At 41.6% G+C, this 21,033-nt stretch overlaps 1 protein-coding gene across 6 annotated transcripts in view; it reads left to right on the top strand.

Moving 5' to 3' along the window:
• The window catches only part of LNX2 (ligand of numb-protein X 2), a 65,306-nt gene that overhangs the window by 14,579 nt on the left and 29,694 nt on the right, over nt 1-21,033 (top strand). Inside the window, exon 1 of one of the 6 annotated variants that reach the window (XM_037375830.1) lies at nt 8,419-8,514. The exons of 4 other annotated variants lie outside the window; for them this stretch is intronic. The gene's annotated coding sequence lies outside the window, so the exon portion shown is untranslated. Of the gene's footprint in view, nt 1-8,418; nt 8,515-14,002; nt 14,333-21,033 lie in introns of those variants that run through there. One more of the 6 variants, XM_037375829.1, reaches the window with a different exon arrangement.

Raw genomic sequence — 21,033 nt, 5'->3', positions numbered from 1 at the left:
TTGTTTGCCAGGTTAGTTTTACAGCAGGTAATCTGCATATTTTGTTTGAATACTTTTCTCATATTTTTTATTTCATTAAAACAGGTAACACACATACATAGGACAATTTAAAAATAACCCTCTAGCTGCGATGCTCGTAGACATATAGGGAGATGGCATAAGAAGTTCTGGTTTTGTGAGCTAGAAGTTACCTCAGCTGAGCCTGGAAAACTGAGCATCTGTCTTCTCCTGGTCTGTTGAAATGTGAAATGAGATAGTGCTAGTGGAAGCCACCCTGAAGGTTGCTCTTACAACCAGAAGCTATGGGAAAGCCTGTGAAATGCAAATAGCAGTAGGTATTTGCTAAAAGATAACAAATGTCCTTTGAGCTGCTAAGTTAAGAGTCTGAGTGGGCTGTATGAAAGCAAGTCCTGTGCAGAAACATCATCAGTGTTGAGGTAGTTAGCTGCTAATGTGCAGAGAAACCTGAAAATCACTTTTGACTGTACTTTATTTTCTATTGATCCTAATTTTTAGAATGCAAAGGAAATTTTGTAAGGAGGAGATTTTTGGTGGCAGTAACTCCAGCTCCAGGCAAGGCTCTGCCACTTCCAAAATTATGTTCTGCGGTGAAATACCAGTGAATGGAAAGGAAATCAAACATAAGCCTTCTTTGGTGGCAGTGAGGGCAGGAAGGCAAAAAAGCAGTATTACTGCACTGAAAGAATCTAATTTTCCTAGTGATAAGCAGTATAATTTGCTTAAATAAATACTTCTAAGTTTAAAGTTTTAAGTTGTATTTAAACATGAAATGGTATTAGTTATTTCCATTATTCTCATAAAATTTAAATACAGTTCTCTACCAGGAATGGTAACAAAATACATCTGATTTTAAACTAATTTTATAAAACAGTGAAAAAGGTAGCTCTTGTGAGGTAAATACTTGAATATATCCAGTAAGCTTTAGCATTATTAAACTAATTCAAAGTGCTATTAAATCCTTTGATTTAAATCACTTCACTGTGCCACGACCTAATGGAAGCAGAAATTAATCTAGAAGATGCAATTAATAAACTAATTACATCCCTGTGAAATATTTAAAGTGAATTACTTCTCTGTATGTATTTTGATCACTTAATAACCTATCTGCTTGCATCCATCTTGCATCTCCGTAGAAGAAGGAGGGAGGGTGTCCAGCTGCTGCCTGCCCCTCCAGGATGCACGGGGGGACAGTAAGGGCCGGTTTCATAAACAAGCTGCAGACCACCACATCTCTGGCTCTTCAGACTTGTGTAGCAGAAAACTTGGGAGAATGGTGTTATAAAGGAAAAAAATAACCGGGCTAGCAGTAGGGGAAAATAGGCAGCATTTAACTCACTCGAAAAGAAACAAACTTGAGGAGCACAGGAGTTCCTACAGGCAGGTTTTGAGGAAGGCACCTTCAAGATTGGTATTTCCACTCTCTTCAATGGCAAGGTCTGATATTTTGTGAAAAAATCAGAGCTCTCCTGTGCTGCTGAGGACTCTCTGTTCCTTTCCCCTGTTCCGCATCCCAGATGATTTCTGGTGGGTTACACAAACACCGTTTATCTTTGAGAGCTTTCAGCAGCGGGATGTGAAACTTGTGACAAATAATTTGTATGATTAAGCCTTTCTCTAGCAGTGGTCAGCCTCTTTTCTAATCCTTGTACCTAGTTAACCTAGCACATGAAATCTGTGTTCTATGGGTGTGCTCTTACTGCAGGTAAGAACACATGAGAAACCTTGAGTGCAGTTGTTAGGGAGGAGTATGGTGGGTAAACGGAGCTCTTTCAAAAAGGCAGTATCATTTACTTTCAAAATACCTTAGTGGCATGGAAGAGGGCGAGCATCTGGAATGCTGTGTCCATTTCTGGGTCCCCTAATTCAAGAGAGACAGGGAACTCCTGGAGAGGGCCCATTGGAGGGCTACAGAGATGATGAAGGGACTGGAGCATCTGCCTGATGGGGAAAGACTGGGAAAGCTGGGTCTGTGTAGCCTGGAGAAGAGAAGACTGAGAGGGGACCTTATCAGTATTTACCAATATCTTGAGGGTGCAAGTGTCAGGAGGATGGGGCCAGGCTCTTTTCAGTGGTGCCCAGTGACAGGACAAGGAGCAACGGGCACAAACTGCAACGCAGGAGGTTCCATTTGAATACGAGGAAGAACTTCTTTACTTTAAGGGTGACAGAGCACTGGAAGAGGCTGCCCAGAGAGGCTGTGGACTCTCCTTCTCTGGAGACATTGAAAACTCACCTAGATGTGACTCCGTGCAACCTACTTTAGGAGAACCTGCTTTAGCAGGGGGGTTGGACTAGATGATCTCCAGAGGTCCCTTCCAACCCTGATGGTTCTGTGATTCTGGGAGTGTTTCTGATAGTTTATTGCAATAGTAACTGTTAGAAACAAATCAGCAATATTGAGCAGTCCAGATTGTTTTGGAAGCTTCGGGCAGTTGACTGATACATTACAATTTAAGCAATATATTTTCTATAACATTTAGAAGCAGAAAATCTAAACCATTTTCACAGCTGAGTGGATCCCGGAAACATGCGGCAGTCATCATGATTAACCATTGGAAAACAGCTCAGTGTTCGGTCCTGCAGTGAGAGTCGCCTGCATAAGAGTCCTCTGAGGAAGGATACCTGAGGGCGTGCTAACAAGGAGCCCGGAGGCGGTGTTCACAGGTGGTACCTGGGACCTGCCGATGTCCAATGTGAGTGCTCTTAAAGAGTTAACACATGATACGGGGAAAGATTTAAAACAAAAGTTACAAAAATTATTAGAGGGTGCTTTATGGTATTTATTCAAGAACCCTTCTTTCCTCATCTAGTTGGTAAATAAACCATGGTGCATAAAATAATTGGAGTTTTCATCAGTTTAGAGAGATGTTTACACATCTGGTGGCATCACTGACAGGCGGCTAATACAGCTAGGTAGGCCTAGTAATGGTTTGCTACAGACTGAGTAAATATCATAAACATTTATGGATGGGAAACCCTCAGGAACAGTAAACATGACTAGCTAATACCAATAAATAAAGATTTCACTGTTGGATGCAAAATTGCAGGAATGTGTATCTAATGTGTACACGCAAGCTAATTGCTTTAACTAGATAACATTACACAGTGATGCTGTTGGGATCAGCATTTAATGGCACCATTTCTATTGAATGTTTTTCTTGTAGCAGGTAGGGGGAAGGCAATGCTACGTAAAGTCATGGATGTCATCCCAGGGCTGCTGATAGGGGGGACAAGTGGGACTAGAGATACTGAGACCGATGTATGAGGCAGCTGCATCTATGCTTGCATGCTGCTGCTGCTGCAGTGTCGAACTACTGATTTTACGATATGTTGTTGAATGCTGTAGGGAAAGTCTTGGAGTCTGGCGATCAAGTTTCCGGTGGAGACTGCTATGCCTGAAGAATCTCCTCAGTCTGTTACTTTAAATTATGTATGTCCCAAAGCAGGTATAAGTGAATGTTCCTCGTGTGTCCATTGGATAAGGAGATGGACAGCTCATAAATTCAGATGTTGCTCTGTTTCGTGTTCAGTCAAATAGACTTTGATGGTTGTAATGTGGCAGCACAAAGGCATTTTCAGTTTTGTGAAAGCAAGAAGGAATATTAATTCAGTTGAGCTTTATCTCTGAAAAGTCCAATGGAAATGATGAGGAAGAGCCTTTCACATATTTTGTTACCTTGTTTTCCTACCTTAGTAAAAGCTGCTTCTCTTCAGTTTTAATAAAGGATGTAGTAGCTGAAAGGAAGCTTTTTCCCAGCTGAAGGAAAAGTGTGAGAAATTGCAAAATGAGTTTACAAAGTTGTCAACAGATATATTTCATGGAGCTTACAGAGGATCCCTTTGTATGAAAAGTGGGAAAACCACAGATATAAACTAAGGCCCTACATGAGGTGGTAGTTAGTTTGAAGTGGGATACCAATAAAATCGGGTTCTTTCCTCCCAGCTCATCTGCATTTTTGAAAAGGGCATGGAAAAAGCCCATCAAGAGTTCATAAAGGTTAAGACCTTTATGGTTGTCAGTGACTTTCAGGTTCTTAGGTAAAAGCACTGAATTAATGGAGTATACGGTGACTGTATCACGGGCAGTATGTTGTTCTGTCAGACCTTACAAAGTTAAAAATGTCATGAGTTCAAAATGCATTTCCTCATATTAATGCATGACATAGAACAGTACAATTGCTCAGCTAAATAAACAGGACATTTTCAATTATAAGGTGCCATTACCTTTGTGTGTTCTTGTCATTTATGAAATCAGCAGGTGGTTAATTAAATTGCTCCTTTGGACTCTTCTGAAGACTCTGTATTAATTATATTTTAGTGGTGGTGTGCATATTTCTCAACTTCTTAATGAGGGTAAAAGTTGTTTACCACTTTCTTCAGAAATATGTGTGGTTTTTTTCTTGAGGTTAGTATATTATGGGGTTTTGTGGTGGGTTTTTCTTTCTTTCCAATAAAATGTTATTATTCAGCTGCTCATTGCAGTTCTGTGGCACACTTAGTTGAAATCGTCTTAAAATCTTGATTTTCCTGCTGCAAAGTACAGCTAAAAGTGCGGAGTCTGTGCATTAAACTTCAGTTCCATGGAGGGAATAGGTTCATCACTCAGGAGGAGAACATGCTTCCTGAAGACAGTTTTGGGGCTCAGACTCAGAATTTTGGTTCAGCCTGTTGTTGGCAGCTCCTGGCTGTCCTCTGCCTTCATCGGTAGTGACAGCAGTGCTAGTGTTTTGGGATTCAAATTCAGAGGGAACCTTGCAGCAGCAGGGGTGGGCTGCGGGGCTGCTTTTGTGGGGCAAGGTGAGGGGCTCTGTTTTTCACAGAATTACAGAATGGTCAGGGTTGGAAGGGACCTCTGGAGATCATGCAGTCCAACCACCTACTAAAGCAGGTTCTCCTAGAGCAGTTTGCACAGAGTCACATCTAGGTGAGTTTTAATGTCTCCAGAGAAGGAGACTCCACAGCCTGTTCCAGTGCTCTGTCACCCTCAAAGTAAAGAATTCTTCCTCGTATTCACATGGAACTTTCCGTTTTGCAGTTTGTGCCCGTTGCCCCTTGTCTTGTCACTGGGCACTACCGAAAAGAGCCTGGCCCCATCCTCCTGACACTCACCTTCAAGATATTGGTAAATACTGATAAGGTCCTCTCTCAGTCTTCTCTTCTCCAGGCTACACAGGCTGCCCAGCTCGCTCAGCCTTTCCCCCTTCCTTTGCTCTGTGGTGTTTCACCATGCTGTTTCACAGTACAGCTAAGATCCCCATGTTAAAAATCTTGTTACCTTAGCAAGTGCCATTTCCAGCCATGACTTTATTTTAATTAATGACACTTGGGTGCTAAAGGAAGCCCGTGTAGGTGTTGTACTGGTGTGTTAACACTGTAGCCAGGATTGGTTTATATTGATTCTCCTGATGAAATGGTGTATTACAGGCAAATGCTCAAACCCAAAGAAAATGGCTCTCACCTAGCATAAATGTAATTGGCATTGTCATTGTAGTGCCATTGGAAATGTCTACAGCAGACGTCAAAAGTATCCATAGCGCAATCTAGGTCTTTGAAATAGCATTGCAGCTTTTTCCTCACAGGAAGGAACAGCACAGGCCTTGCTCCTGATCAGAGAATTTATTTAACTGCTCTGGTGGCCCCACCAGGGGTGATGTCTCCTCTAGGCCATGCAGCTCTCCTGTGAACCAGAAGGGTATCAGTCCTCTTCATTGCGCTGTTTATCCAAGCCTATTTGTTTAAGACCATGGCAAGCCAAGAGGAGTGAAAAAAACCTACCAGGTTTGGTACTTTTTCAGATGGGTAATTTACTTTGCAGTCGTGTTTTCGCAAGTGGAGGGTGGTATAAAGACCACCCTGAAGTCTTCTGAAGCTTTCCCTGGGACTTCAAGCTGAGCCCTTCGATGCTGGAGAATACTTGTCAGTGCTGATTTGTGGTGATGGTTGTAGGTTTAGGGTTTTTTTATAGAATGGTTTGGGTTGGAAGGGACCTTAAAGATCATCTAGTCCTAACCCCCCTGCCATGGGCAGGTACATTTGCCACTAGGCCAGGTTGCTTAAAGCCCCATCCAGCCTGGCCAGCCTTTCATCCACTTCATGGATGTGAAGGGAGAGGATGGTGGCTTGAGGGATACGATGGCTGTCACATTTAGCTGGCTGTAGACTCTCCAGCGTGTCATTTGTATTATGTCCAGTATAATGGAAAAGTAATACTTAAATATTCCACATGAAAGTGGAGTTATTGAAGTCCAGTCTGTATCTAGTATTCAAAAAACCAGGAAGTCAATTAATTTGAAAGAAAAACAGAATATTTTTTTTTCTTCTTTTTTTATGTTTACAAAAGCAGAGTAATTTCAGGATGTAAAACTGACTTTCTGCGCTGAATACCTCTAGTAGTGAGGTACTGAATTATAAAACTATACAGAAATTGAGACTCTTAGAAAGTATGTACAGTTTTGAGAACAGTTTCAACATTTCATTTTAATTTTTTTTTAAAGCAGAATTTTCTTAAATAGAGGAGAGGAGGAAAGAAAAATAATGTTGTATAATCAAATTTGTTGCTTTTCTTGCAAACATGGTGTTGCTTTACATAATACTTATAGCACGTGTAGAGCATGACGGAGACTTGAAATGTCCTGTATGTGTTGTAAAGCCACTGTATACATGGAGCTATTTTAAGTTTTCCTGTGCGTGTGATACCTGCACATGCTCGCCGGGTGTGCTTACAAAACTGTGATTCACTAGATGTAGTAGCACCGTTTCATTATGCATACATGAGAAATAGCTGGCGACATTTTAGCCTGTGGTTAATTTTAATGTTAGGTTTAGGATGTGAAAAGGACACAGTGTAAGAGAGCGCCTGCAGATCTTTTACGCTGGCTTCTGCTCTGGTTAGTATTTACTGAGTCACAGCTATCAGGGCTTCACTCGTATTCGTGTGAGATTAGGTGATTAGATGAATTTACTGCTTTAAGTAAATCAAACCCCGAGAGCTGCTTAGTGGTTATAGGAGGGGCTGGTCCTGTTTTAATTACCCACCGGTGAATTAATTTGTGTTTACCAGCATGCCGACAACCTTTTCCCTTGAAGTTCCCTCTTGTCATGTGATACCCCCTCCTCCAGGAGAACAACAGTATATTCTTCTTTTCCTTTATGTTGGGCAGGTATGCTGTGCTCCCTCCTCGCCTCCACTGGGATGGAAGGGTAAGAAATGTAGACTAAAAAGGTGATGAAGGGAAGGCACTGTCATGCTCTGTGTTGGAGGTTTTGTAACAGATTCTCAGTGCCAGCTGCTGAGGAATCGTACCTGGGTGTTTCTGGGGCTCCACTCGGCATTTTAAAGATGCTCTTTTTCAGAAGCTGGGTGCCGAGCGCTTAATTGCAGGTTAGACCCTGTGACAAGAATTACAAACAAGAAATGAGGGGAATGCTTTTGATTTGGCTTGTTCCAAATGTATAGGCTATTCTAACCTGAAGTATAAAGTGAGTCTCTCTTGAATTAGCTGGTTTGTGATTTTTGTTTAATTTGGTTTTTTGCATTTCTCTTTCTGAGGCTTCTTCCTAAATTATATTGTTCTCTGATACGTTGTATTTAACAGGTTGATGCTTTGCAAAATGTGGTCAGGAATCTAAATTTTCACCTGCATGAATACAAAGGCTCTTTCTGGTGATATGCATGCATGTATGTATATGAATTTTTAAAGATTAAAAAACTTTAGCTTTGCTCCATTGTAAAATTCAAGTTTAAAAACACATTTAATGAATCATGTGAGATTTCTGACATCTTTATAGTCCGAAGGTGAGAAAGAAGGAGAAGTGAAATAAAATGAAACATTTATGCTGATGTAAGCAGAGGTCAGTGTACGTTCTGGCTGAAGTTAAACCAATGTCCTCCTTTCTCCTGGCTATTTGTATTATTTATAAATGCATGAGATGTGTATCGAGAGTGTGGCTGGGAAATAAGCTCTTAAATGTGAAAGCTCTTTGGTCTCCTAGGATACGTATGTAGTAATAGTTGTACAGTTATGCATAAGGTTTTCCAACAGGCATCCTAGAAACCCTGGTAAACTTCCAGGTAGACGTTATAACTACCTTGCAAAAAAGGTGTCTCATTTCATTGGGCATTGTGCCGTGCATGCAGACTTTAAGTAACACAAGTCCTCTGGTTAAGACTTTTTTAAAACCAAAAAGGGATGATAGACTTCTGAAAAGCAGAACGTGAAACAGGTCATTCATGTGTTTGTTCCTTCTTTTTACTAAATCTATTTGCTTTCAGGACTTCTTGTTAGAAAAATAAAAATTAAGAGCTCTAGTGTGTAGGTATTTTGAAATAACTGTATGTAAGGTTTTCAGGTAGAATTTTTTGTCCCAGAAGAATAATTTGTTCCACTGTTTTTCCAGGATTTGGGGAGGGGAAGGAGGGAGAGAGAAAAACAGGAGAGCAAGTGAGATGTCGGGTCTGGCTGTTGGAAGATCTTTGAAGATTTGAAATGGCTGGTGAGGTTCAGTGGTTTTATTTGTGTATTTTCTTATTCTAAGCATGCTGTGTATCAGTGTTTACTGTGTAATATTTGGGACAAGGTTTTATGGATAGTTCATTGCATGCTTTGACCTCCAGTTGGCAGCTAAATAGGAATCTCTGAGCCAAAGCATCCGCTTGGTTACATTGATGAGTTTGAAGGGAGCCAGGAGGGCAGTGGAGAACATGGGTCTCCAGCAAGCTGGAGTCCCACAGATGTGGTGTTCTCCAAATCCAGCATACAAAGAAAAAAAAAAAAAATCCATCTTTTATGGCATATGGGAAAAGTCCAGTGATTTATTTTCATTTAGTTAGTGAAAAAAACTCAAGACACTTTGTAAACTCCTCTGGCTTTATATTTATTTCCACTTAGAAGTAGGGATTGGCTGAAGCTAAAGCAACACAGCATGCTTTAACAAAGTAAGTATCAGTTCAGAATTTAACCTTATTGAAACTTCATGTTCAGTTAAACTGGTCTGTATAGACAAACAGTAAATTCGAGTTCATATATTTCCAGTTCTGAAGTTTATAAAGGGAAATGTATGCAAATTACTCCTTTTAGCCAAAGTATGCTATAATACTGCAGCAGCTTTCTAGTGTAACTTCTTGGCTCTGTGAAAGATTTTACCTTTTACATCTTAAAATTGTCCAGCTAGGATGGCCTTTTCAGGACTCTTTCCTTTCCCCTGTATGTTTTGTTTACGTTCACTCAATCCATGGAGGCAGACTAGTTGCCTGAGATTTTATTTGTTGTTTCTGTGTTCTCATCCCATATGACTGATAGTAAGAGACAGTGTTGCTTGTAGTTGAGTCTGCTGCTGTTAAAGTAAGATGTCTCCTTTGAAAATCTCATCATGTTCTTGACTGCACCTCTGGTTTTCAGATTGCACACAGAAAGGACAGGATGAAGGCTTTTAATTACCCTGTTTGCCCACCTCTTGGTTCATTAAATTGGAATTACTAGCTTTTTAACTCTCAAAACCAGTGAAAATCAAGATTGTTTTTTATTGCAATATTGAACAGGTCCTTACAGAATTTTGAAACATTGATTTTCTGACTCAAATGTCTGTGTCTAGCTAGAAGCTGACAGCTGTAGAGCTGACTTTTTTTTGGGGGGATGGGGGTGGGGAGGGGGTGGGCTGTTCCGTCTGACTTCTCTGTATTACAAGCTTGATGCAGAAGAGACCCTTTTCAGGATAAACTGTGCATTCGTTTTCTGGGTATTCCTTAGCTTTTTAGTGATGCTGCCAGGTGAAGATGACTTGTTGCATAGTTTCTTTGACCCATTAGACCCTGTTCCTGTCAGCTGCTGGGCTGCTCTGAACGTGATAGTAAGTTTGAGTAATTTCTTACAAGATCTGGTTTTTATGAACTGGCAGTTTGTAAGTGAATTTCTGACTTAATTCCTTGAATCCCAGTTGTTGCTGATAGGGGCAGAGAAACTTGGAAGTACGTTATTTCCAAATAATCCATTGCATGCTAGTGCATTGCATTTAGCTCACCTGGCCTTAACAACACAGCTGCTGCTGCTGTTATTCTGTACGAGAGGTAGGCAGGTGTCTACAGCAGCACTGGACCTTGCGTAGCACTTCTGGGGTCTCATCGTCTTGGTGTGCAGCACTGCTCCCTATTTATGAAAAAGAGGCCTATCTCATAGGAATGTGAGTCTTTATCTCAGAGACAGCATAATCTTTTGGGCTCATTTGCACAGCTCCCAGTGCAGTAGGAGCATTGTCTGTGATGGTTTCTGGCTCTTGGACAATATAGCAATAATAAAAAAGTTTATAAACTTTAAAAATAAGTATCTGGCATAAAACATGTGAAAGCATTTAGCATGGGTTGGGAGTAAAAAAAAACAGGTATGGAAATAAATGAGAGTTTCAATTTTTTATCTCTGTGAACCTAACCTAACTTGTTGAGAAGTGCTTGGTTTGGGAAAATGAGCATTGTGGTTAGGGAGTGCAAAGAAGACGGATACTCTGGAGGCTGAATCGTCTGCCTCTTAAAGACCTTTTTCCAAAAGCACTGCTAAATGAAGTAGTAGCCTTCAAAGCAAGACTGATATTTTAAGAGGTAGCTCTTAAGGGTTGAATACATAGAATAAATGAGGAAATGAAAATTGTATCATCCCCCACAGAATCTCAAATGCAAAATTTCAGCATGCTGAGAAGAGATTGGACAGGGAGGGGGAGGAGGAGGAGGAGGAGAAGTTTGGCTCCTTCCCAATGTAGCATGCTTCTGTCAGCCTCTACTGCTGGAACCATTTTGACCACGGATACAGAAAAGTGGTGCCTGAAGTTAGGAATCTGGATGTCCTACCTGGCGGGGCTCTTCAGCGCATCGCTCCTTTCCCACTCTCTTCCCAAAATGTGGTGAACCAGAATTCCCTACTGATGTGAGTAAATGTCTTCTATATGTTTTGCAAATTCATTATTAAGTATCTGAGAACTGAACTGCATTTTTCTTTCATAATTCTAGGCCTTTGGTTTTTTAACGACTCAGCTTTTGTTCACTAGACGAGTGTAGCAGTTGGAGCCCTGATGCCTCCCCACTGCAGCAAACGTCTCCTGACCCTTCCTCCTGTTTGCTTGTAGGACTAGTAGCCTTCTCTGAGCACTTAACCCTCTTGTACTTTTATGGGATAATTTTATTCTAGTTTATTTCTTTATAGTTAATATATCTGTTACGTATGATTTCTGCATATGGCTACCAGTTTGGTGTTTTACATAGGTGCTACCACTTACGTGTCTTTAGTGTCTTTTTTTTTATTCTTTGATTTTATTTTAATTTGTACTGCTCACTTAAAGGTGATGATTTTCATTTGTGTGCTGTTGTTTACAACTCTATTTTTTTAAACAAAGAGAATGAGACTACCGAGGAAAGTGGCCAGAAGTGCTGTAACAGCAGTTTGGCGCTCACTCCTCCACATTATTCATTCTGCAAGGGGGAGGCAGAAGATTGCTGCTTAATATTTAGCTCCTGTCGCTCATTTAAGAATACATACCAGGACCTGTTGGCTTACCGTGTGTTACTATGTGTCTTTGCTAACATTTTCACTTGAATCTTAAAGGACTGTTTTTGAACAGTGCTCCTACTGAAGGAGTTTCTGAGAGCTCTAACAGGGTTCAGGGGACACTACTGTAGCAGCCAAATTTTGCACCTCAGGCAGATAGATAACTGCACTGTAAAAGCCTCCCTATCCAATAGGTGCTCATATTCTATTTTTTTAATATATATATATGTGTGTGTGTGTGTGTGTGTGTATGTATTTGCATATATATTTAACATGCAGTCAGCCAGGCTAATAGGAAAGGTAATTAAAATAAACAGCTGGCAAACATGGTTAGGGGATAGATAAATGTTTTAGGAAAAATGTTTGGGTTTTTTAATTGTTTATTTTTATTCAAAAAATGTTCTCTCCACTCTTTCTTGATGGCTGTAGAATTACAAGGGCTGAAGTGGAAAATATATGATTCCTATAGTTGGACTAAAAACAAATGCAGTGCTCTCTTTGTATTTTTTTCTCTCTGTCAAATTTGTATAACCAGACTTGACTTTACATAGTCAACTCAACGTCCACTTCCCTCTCTGATTCCTGTCTGGAAGGCCCCAGATCAAGTACTTAGTCTACTGTGTATGTAAAGACCTGTTTACATACAAAATATTCAAATGGTTTTATTTAAGATATTTGTATGTTTAAGACTACAGCTTCTAGATCTAACATGTTCTTGTTATGTAAATTCTGATGATGCATGGAACCATTTATTTTCAGTATCTGTGTAGTATGCAGGGTATGTCTGTCTGAGGTGTGGTATATGTACATATAGAGAGCATAAGCAGAAGATCTCAACGTAATATTCTTATTTTCTGACAAGCGTCCTACAAAATAATATGAAGGTAATAAATATAAAAGAGCATGAGGACAGGTCATGCTCTAGCATTCCTGTGTGCTCAAAGCTGGATCAGGCAGCTGGCTCTGAAAATAGCCTTTTTACACATATCAGAAGGAAAGCTCTCCCTAGAAAATAGGTGGAAACTAAGTTACGTACAGCAGCAAAGTGAAATATCTTCAGCAGAGTTAATAGGGAGAGGCACAAGCATCAATCTGAAGCATTAAGAATCAAAGAACTTGCTTCTGTCGTGGAGTTAATTCAAGTGACAGCTCGTGGACTGCATCCTAACATCATTCCTAGCACAGGTAGGGACTGCTCAGGCATGGCAGTGCATTCAGGACGAGTCACCTGTTTGCCAAGGGGTGGCCGGAGCCAGCACAGCTTTCCCTGCTGCCTGGTCATACTGGGCTGCAGGCCGAGTGGGGTAGTTCTGCAGGTGAACCAGTCCCTCTGTGAGCAGTATCCCTGCTCATGGCCACGTCAGGTCTCCTGGCTGGTTTGGCCTGCGTGTAGGTAGCCCAAGTTAAACACTCTTTTGACTGTGGCATTAAGAAGACTTTTAGTTTCTTCTTTTTTTTGAGAGTCCTGATGTGGTGATATTTGTTTTCTTTCATTAAGGAGAAAACGAGCAGCTTGAAGAGCTAAGGCAGTTTAGGGGATTGCCTTAGCTCTTCAAGTGATGCACCTGAGCTGCCAGGGTGCTGTTTGGCAGGCTGAGGCTGGAGGCTGAAGCCGCCACAGACCTTCTGTCTAGACCATCCTCTGCACTCTTTTCTCCCATACTTTCAGGTTTCTTCCTCCGGCCATGGGTTGTCATGGGTTCCTCACAGCTGATGGGCACTTGCTCCCACAGAGGGCTCTGCCTGCTTTCCTGCAGAGCACAGACAGTGTGTGGCTTATCGATTATCTGAGCCATCTCTGAAGTGTGTCCTTTTGGCTCCATTTTACACAGATCTTAGAAATGCTTGTTTAGAGAGAGATTGTTCTTTTTTGTTAGCTTGGTAGGGGGTAGCTTTGTTTTTTTTCATGATGTGGCTGAGCTAAAGTACTGCTTAGTAACAGCATAGTTTACCTTTCAAAATAGCTTTCCGCCATCACTTGGTTTGTGGTTGATGGATGAAACCAGCTGTAACATGTTAAGAAAGGTGGCACATGCCTGAAGGAAGAGACGGGGCTGGTGTTTCTCCCTGAAAATAGTTAGTCCTGCAGTTTGACTACCCAGAAAGTTCTTTTATCCTTCTTTCTACCCCTCCACCCCCAGCTTCTGTCTGTCATCAAAGCCATTTTGTGATTAATCCAAGTGTTGTCTCCCTGAATTTTCTCCATGCACACCCGTAGGGATGGGGGCTGGTTATACAGAAGAGCAGAAAAAGGGAACACAGCTCACCACTTCCTTCTTTTAATTTCTTTGAATCGCTTCAACTCCTTAAAATTTGAATTAATCAAGTCAAATTCTCTCTGTGCATATCCAGGAACGAGCTACGTTTAATCTAGTTAAGTGTTTTCTGTTCATCCATGAAAGACACGTTTCAGGGCAAAGTGCGCAGGGGAGGGCTTTCCAGAAGGTTTAGCATCTTGATGGACAGCTTTCTGCTGCCTTCATCTCTTCAAACAGGAAAGGGTGGCACATATGGCAGGGGCTGGTGGACAGATTGCACTGCAGAAAATAACCATGGTGGATAAACAAATGTTTTACTCTTTCTTGCCTTTCTCCTCTGCTCCGTCAGTAATAAGAAAGCCTTGCTAATTGTCTCTTTGTCGTGGGTTTTTGACTGTTGGGGTACTTTTTTTTTGTTTGTTCCCACTGGATATAAAACTCTACCTGTTACAACAGCATTAATGACATACTGCTTTCATTATTCTCTGCACTAAGAAGGAAGTTTGTCTTCGGGTCTACTGGCAGGTGAGTGTGGGTTATTTTCACTTTCATTCCATTTTGCTGCTTTTATAATTTATTTTTTTTACTGCTACAGAAATCCCAGAAGGGATTTGGGAGCTTGATGGAGGTTTTGTGCAGGTTTTTTTTGCATGCTTAAGACTAAAAGTTGCAAACATGCTAGGTTATTGAAAGACTTGTGAGCATGTTGATCCCCCAGGCACTCATCCTGTGTTTGCGGTTCCTGTGGTGGGGTGGCCTCTTGACACCAAGCAAGGTTAGCCCACAGAAACAGGCCCTTCTCTTTCCACTTAGCAGAAAATCGAATGTACCCACAGAAAATGGATCTTATTGAAAACTGGAAAGGTGGCCCCTGCCTCTCTTGTGAAACAGGATGGCAGAGAAGGGCAAATAACTGTGAACGAGGCTTCAGGTAGGGTGGGCAGCAGTGGCTGCTGTGCGTGCAGCGGAGGGGGTGCAAGTTCAAGTTCTTTCTCCTCCAGTAGGGTTCAGGCTTTGTGCAGGCCACATCTGAACCTGGGTGGCTCACATCTAGCTTGGCTTGTGTGTCTTGCTGCCTTCTTTCTCAGTGCCCCTCGTTCAGTGTGAATATGCCAAGTTTAATCTGTAGATGTGTAGATGTACCTTCAGTAAGGATTCATACTCTTGTCTCCTTTTCTTTTATTCTGGGATGGTCTTTCAGATGTAGCTCTGTATTTTCTATAAAGAATGGGTATTTTGTTGCAGAGACCTCGGTAGGGTCGCAATCCTCATCTTCCCTGTCTCATTCAAGACTGATTTGACTAAAGTATAAAGCTATTTTAATCTCCTGGTCCCAAAATAGAAGTCATTCCATTTGTGTCGTAGAAAATGGCTGCAGGATGATCTTTGCATGTTTCAGCAAAACCTTCTGGCCACTTATCTCTGGGCACTGTGTCCTTATTTTTTCTTCTGTCATCCTATGATGTTGAGCATCCCAAGTTTGAGGCACTGGTTTTGGGAGGCGGGCACCATCCATCACCACTCCTAAGGTTGGTTGGTCTTCTGCTTCCTTGGTTTCCCCTTTCTTTAAATCTCTTTGTTCCCTTGTGCAATGGTTGCTCAGACCCCCCAGACCTCTGCAGGCAGCCACGGAGCAGGGGGCAGCGCAGGCATTGCTCCTGCCGGCTCCCCCCACCTGGCAGCGTGTCTCGCACATGCCGTGCAGCGGGGGCCCTTAATGTCATGTCAGTAATTAAAGCCTGTAGCCCCCCGTTGCCATGGAAACACGACACTCCACAAATATCGAACGCAGCTTAGGGTCCTGTTCATTTTCCCAAACACTCCTTGTTCGCCAGATTTAGGGAGGGATTTTTCAGCCTGGAAAAATGCCATACTCCAGAACTACCCAGCAAGGGAAGCACGTGTGCATATCTTTTTTACGATACTGCATGTAAAAACCCACACTCCTGAGGTGGGGAAAACCATCACCTGCAACCCCATTGCATTTGCAGCAATGATGCCACATCAGCACCTGGTGTAGGGCTGCCACCTTCGCTCTGCGGGCATTGCTTTGATGGAGCAAAAAGGCAAGCACAGAGGCAAAAAAATTAATCTGCAGAGAGATGGTGTTACTGCAAGCCCAGCGTTGCCTGGTTGTGTTTCAGCAGAACAAAGTCACTGTTCAGGCACGGTATTATTTTGTTTGAACGTAAAAATTCCAATCATTCTGCTCAACAACTTAAAAAAACATGGAAAAAAATGTTGTTCCTTGGCACAAAAATAGGTGTACTGGATAATTGGCATCCGGTGACAGTGTGGCTGCAGCATTAGCAGAAATCTGTCCCAGTCTAATTGCTGTGCTCTGCCCATTTCTCATAGGTTTTTTTTCCTGACTTTGAGCTGTCAGATTCCATTTTTTGACAACACTTTCAGTTGTTTGTGCTTTCAAAAGAGGAAGAGTCTATCAAGATTACTGTCTCATAAACTTGAACTAGAGTCGAATTGGGGTTTGTGTTTGAAGACAGTGCAGCCCTCAGATACCGGTATAATTAATATGGATGTTGTATGGTCAATAGAAGTTTCTAGTTCTGCTTCACTTGTTTGCTGTATGGCTTTAATATTAAAACAGAGATAGTATCTAATGAGCTAGGTCACTCTTACTGGAAGATGTGGAATAACTTTTCCCTTCTTGTGCTGTGCGCCAGCTATTTATTCTCAAAATGTTTTTTATTACAGTTTTTGCTATCTTTTATTCTTCCACTCGAGCTAAAGTCTGCTTTGAAAACAGTTGTGAATCATCAGCCTGATGCTCTAATTCCTGTGAAGGATACTGGACTGGGAACTAAGAACTAATGTTTGATCAGTTATGATGTGGTTTTAAGCAACGGATGTAACACTCTCATTTCCCTCTCCTGGGGCTTGTGTTGATCCACCCCTGGCTGCCAAGAGATCCTGTTCATAGCCCTGATGTTTGAAGCGGAATTTGGGTATTCTGAGATCCTTCCTAGCTAGCTTTGGCACTTAGGTGCCATGGCCATGGAGAACAGACTTCAGAAATCCTGTGGCATTTTAAAATTAAGCCAACCATTCCTGAAATCCAGGGTGATGACCATACTGTTGTTTGGAGTTATTGATCGATACATGTTACGTATTGCCTTGCAAGTACAAATCTGACTGACCAGGAAAGGACTGCCTGAGTTTAGGGTCATGTGAAACCTTCACTGTAGCTGTTACAACTTCTTTCCATATCCTCCCTTTCCCCACTGTGGAGGGATAAGGAAGGGATATGCTGAGGCATTCTTGTGCTGCCAGGAGGAAGCAATTTTGAGCCCTCTGGGATGAGAAGCAGCAGCCAGCAGTCGGTGGCCGTGGATCAAGTGGAAATACAGGTGGATGTTTCTCCCCTGCAGTTTGTTTAAGCTACACAGTAGAAATTAAGCATCGATTCAGTGGTTAAATACATCTCAGTGAGATGGTGTCCATTCTGGTGTAAAGAGTTGTTAGCCACAGAACTGAGAGATGTGCATCCCAGCTGTTTTAGAATACAGGGACATCCGAGTCCAGCAAAGGAACAGGGGTGTCATTCATCAAAGGGTGCTTTTTTGACCTTTGCTTTTGGTTGAGGGAATTGCATAGGGTAGTAGAGAAAATTGGAAATTGTAGTATCTTAAAGGTAATTTTGGAAGAGATCAGTTGGTAAAACGAGTATTTTCTTTAGTTGTTTGCTTCTGGGGTATAGTCAGATTGTTTTGTAAAATTTTGAACAGTCAGTTAATGGGCTCTAAATCTCCAGGATTTTGATAAGAGAATTTAGAAATAGATTACTTAAATCTGTGAGGGCATTCATTGCAAAATACATATTTCCATTAACTTCAAACTTAAACTAGTGTTAATTATTTGTGACATGTAAAAAAAGACAACCATAGTAAAAAGGCTAAGTTATTGCTGCAATTCCAGTTTGCTTGTGGTTTGTTTGGTTTTTTTTACAGTGCCTATTCAGACAAAAGGAATAAACATCGTGAAACCTGATGTAGGTATAAAGCCTGACACCTTACGATTTTGTAAAAATGTGTCAAGCTTCTCCAGAGAATGTTAGTTGAATCAGTAAGTCAGAACTAGAGAAGGCCTAAGGATAAGGCTGTCTTTTTTAGTATAAAGTCACTCGCATGCTCACTCCACGTAAAAAAATAAAATAAAAATTTGCACAGTTGGATGTCCAGTCTTGCCCAGTTCCCAAGCAGAATCTGATTGAAAACTGAAAGCAGGGCACCACCTGCACTGTTTGGCTGTTGTAATGAAGTCCCAGGAGAATTATTTCCTAGGGAATTATATGACTTGAATAACAGGCCTGGCTGGCTCTTTTACCTTCTTCATGTTTTGTATAATTCTGATTATTTTTCCTGTTTGCAGCTTTCCCGAGCTGATACCATCCTGTGGACCTGGTGATCTGCAGTGATAAGAGATACAGCAAATAAGGGATGCATAACGAGGGTTGAAGTAGGGTATTAGAAATGGCAGTGCTCCAGCATTGTGGATTTCAGGGATATAGTGCTTTTGAAATTTAGACCTTGCCTGCCGTCTCAGTTGTTGCTCAGACCACAAATACTGCGTTTGTGGACTTTGTAAATCAGTTAATATTTTGCACTGGGATCAGCCTGTAAAAAGTCTTGGAATTGATGATTAGGCAGCTGTGGTATATAATCAATACAAATCCTGGTGATTGATTCCTTAGTCATGGAACAGGCTTGCCCCAAATGCAGCACAGAAGTGAAGGAAGCAGACAGCAGTGTGAAAGTGAAGAAACCTCACCGTTTTCTTTTTTGTTGTTGTTGCTGTTTGGGGGTGGGTGGTGTGGGTGGTGGTAGTGGGTTGGGTTTGGGTTTTTTTTGAATCTTCATCTTGCAGTCCACTATCTGTTTCTCTCGCAGCTCTGCTGGCAGCTGTGGAAGAGGTGGTGGGGCTAGTTTATATGGTATTTATTGATGATCTAAGCTAACGGGGCACTGGCAGCGCTGAGAAGCAGCTAGAGGCAATGGCAACGGTCAGCAAAACAGCCTGCCCCTGGCCTGAAGTGCCACCTCTGCAGCAAAGCACAGCCCAGGGCACTTGGCCCTGCACCAGCAGTGTTAAGACACTGGGATGGGGCTGTCCTGGGAAAACAGGTCTGCCTGCTCACCTCCTTCAGTGGTGGGCAACAGAGAGCAACTGCCTGTGCTTCACTGAGGACAAACTCTTGTGGTTTAAGCAAACAAAGCTTGCCCCTGGATGTACCTTTCCGAAGAAGGAATGCTTGTCGTGATAATTGAAAACATGGCAGTGAAAGCCTGATTGCTCAATAACTTTTCTTATTGTACTTTTTGTTCAAAATTTATAGTAAGCTATTTTAAAAAGTTTTTAACACACAAAGGATTTAATTACAACCTTCTAAAAGGGGGGTGCAGGTATCTGACTGTAGCAAGTACGTGTTCAGAGTATTTCATGGGTACATTTACTGCCTGATGCTGCCTGGTGCTCTGTAGCTGACTGCCATGTGAGTCACACAGACTTCAAAGGACAGAAATGCTAGAAGCCTTCGGGAAGGTGAGTGCTCACTGTCAGGGGTCCACAACCAGAGCTTCCTTCATACCGGCAGGGCACAGAATGGTCCCTGGGTTTTCCTGTAGCCTTGCTGATGTAGGACTTGCTCCCTTCTTGGGACCTTGGTTACTTGGAGAAGGAGGAAGAGAACTAGTATAGGAGTGTGTCTAGTGTTTGGGCAACACACAAATGTCTTTCTCTGCCTGTTTTGCATGTTCCTTCCCTCTGCCATACCTGTTGGTGTTGCAGGTACCCCCAAGTACAATATGGCATGTGCCACGTGTTCCACTCCTGGTGCCCTAAGCAGCAAAATAATTTGGTAAAGTCACAAATCACTGCAGTGTTTTTCTAGAACATTTATCTGGTTTATTTTGCATTACATAAAGAACAGCCATTAGATGGGTCTCATCCCTACTGCGTTAATCCAGTAGCATGAACACAGAGTGAGAGTGCTGCGGTTTGAGCACGAGGGCCCCGTGCTCTGCTATCCAATCTTTGAGCTCTTACATAATACATTTAAGGCTGTTTTTTTGAGTAATCTCTTTTGGGTTCTTATTTATTTTGCATTCTTAGTCTGCAGTAACAAAGAACCACTATGCTGTTCCGTTGTGAAATCCTTTCCAGAAGGTGCACATTATCTACTACGAGTCAGGGCAATGATGAGCATCAATTTCCACGGCAGAATAGAAGCCTGGATTACAAATTACTATTTAATCCTTTTTGCGTCAAAGGATATAATAATCCTTGTAAAATGTGCTCTAAGTCTTGTGCTTGGCTGTGTGAGGTTAAGGGGCAAAAACCAAAGCAGGGATTCTCTTAAAAGTGAGACATGGTGAAATGCATGTGTTTCACAGGAATTTCAGAATATATTTATGACTACATTTCAGCAGCTAAAAATAAAGATGATGGGCTGGTACCTAGACTAGCAGTTTTCATTTCTCTGTATGCTTGCTGCTACTCTGCTAGAATACAGTAAGTGTCTGTCATGAGTGTTGCTTGCTGATTTGCAATGAAGAATTTAGTCACAAAGTAAGCATTGCCCAAATTTGATTTCCCCCCCCCCACCACCAATGAGAACATTTACCAAAATTAATGAATGAATGAGGAGATCTAGTTAAGAATGTGAGAACATTTGTTTTGTTTTCTAGATCATCCTGTTACGGGTGTCAAGCAGTGTGGTTTTCTAAGGGAGAGAAGGGTAAATAAGGTTGGGAGGAGTAAGGATTTAGTGTTTGAAAGTGCAGAATGATGGCTGCACAGTTTCCTGACCATGCAGCTATTTTAAGAGGGGCAAAGTTGAATAGCTTATAAGGTTCAGAAAGTAAATCCTACAGTGACAGACCTACAGTCCTTTGACTGACACTATTATCACCACATTGAGTATGCTGTGATTTTGTTAGATAAAAAGCAAAACAGATTAGTTGTTTGGAACCAATAGCTTCATATGATTAGTTTATTGCATATTTTTATTACTGGCCTCTGTACTACATCAAATGTGGTGTACTGGATAGAATCAGTCCCCCCTACTGTGTAGAAACCCACAGAGAAAACCTGAAGGTAAGTGGTGACACATATGCAATATTACTAATGGAAAGAACAGAGTAAGCGGTTTGTTGCTGTTACTTTTAATGCAGTGTATTTAGAACTTTAATGTGTTATATTCTACATTA

This window comes from Falco rusticolus, chromosome 2, assembly GCF_015220075.1.
Source record: "Falco rusticolus isolate bFalRus1 chromosome 2, bFalRus1.pri, whole genome shotgun sequence".
Classification (NCBI taxonomy): Eukaryota; Metazoa; Chordata; class Aves; order Falconiformes; family Falconidae; genus Falco; species Falco rusticolus.
This window is presented reverse-complemented; position numbering and strand designations above follow the sequence as displayed.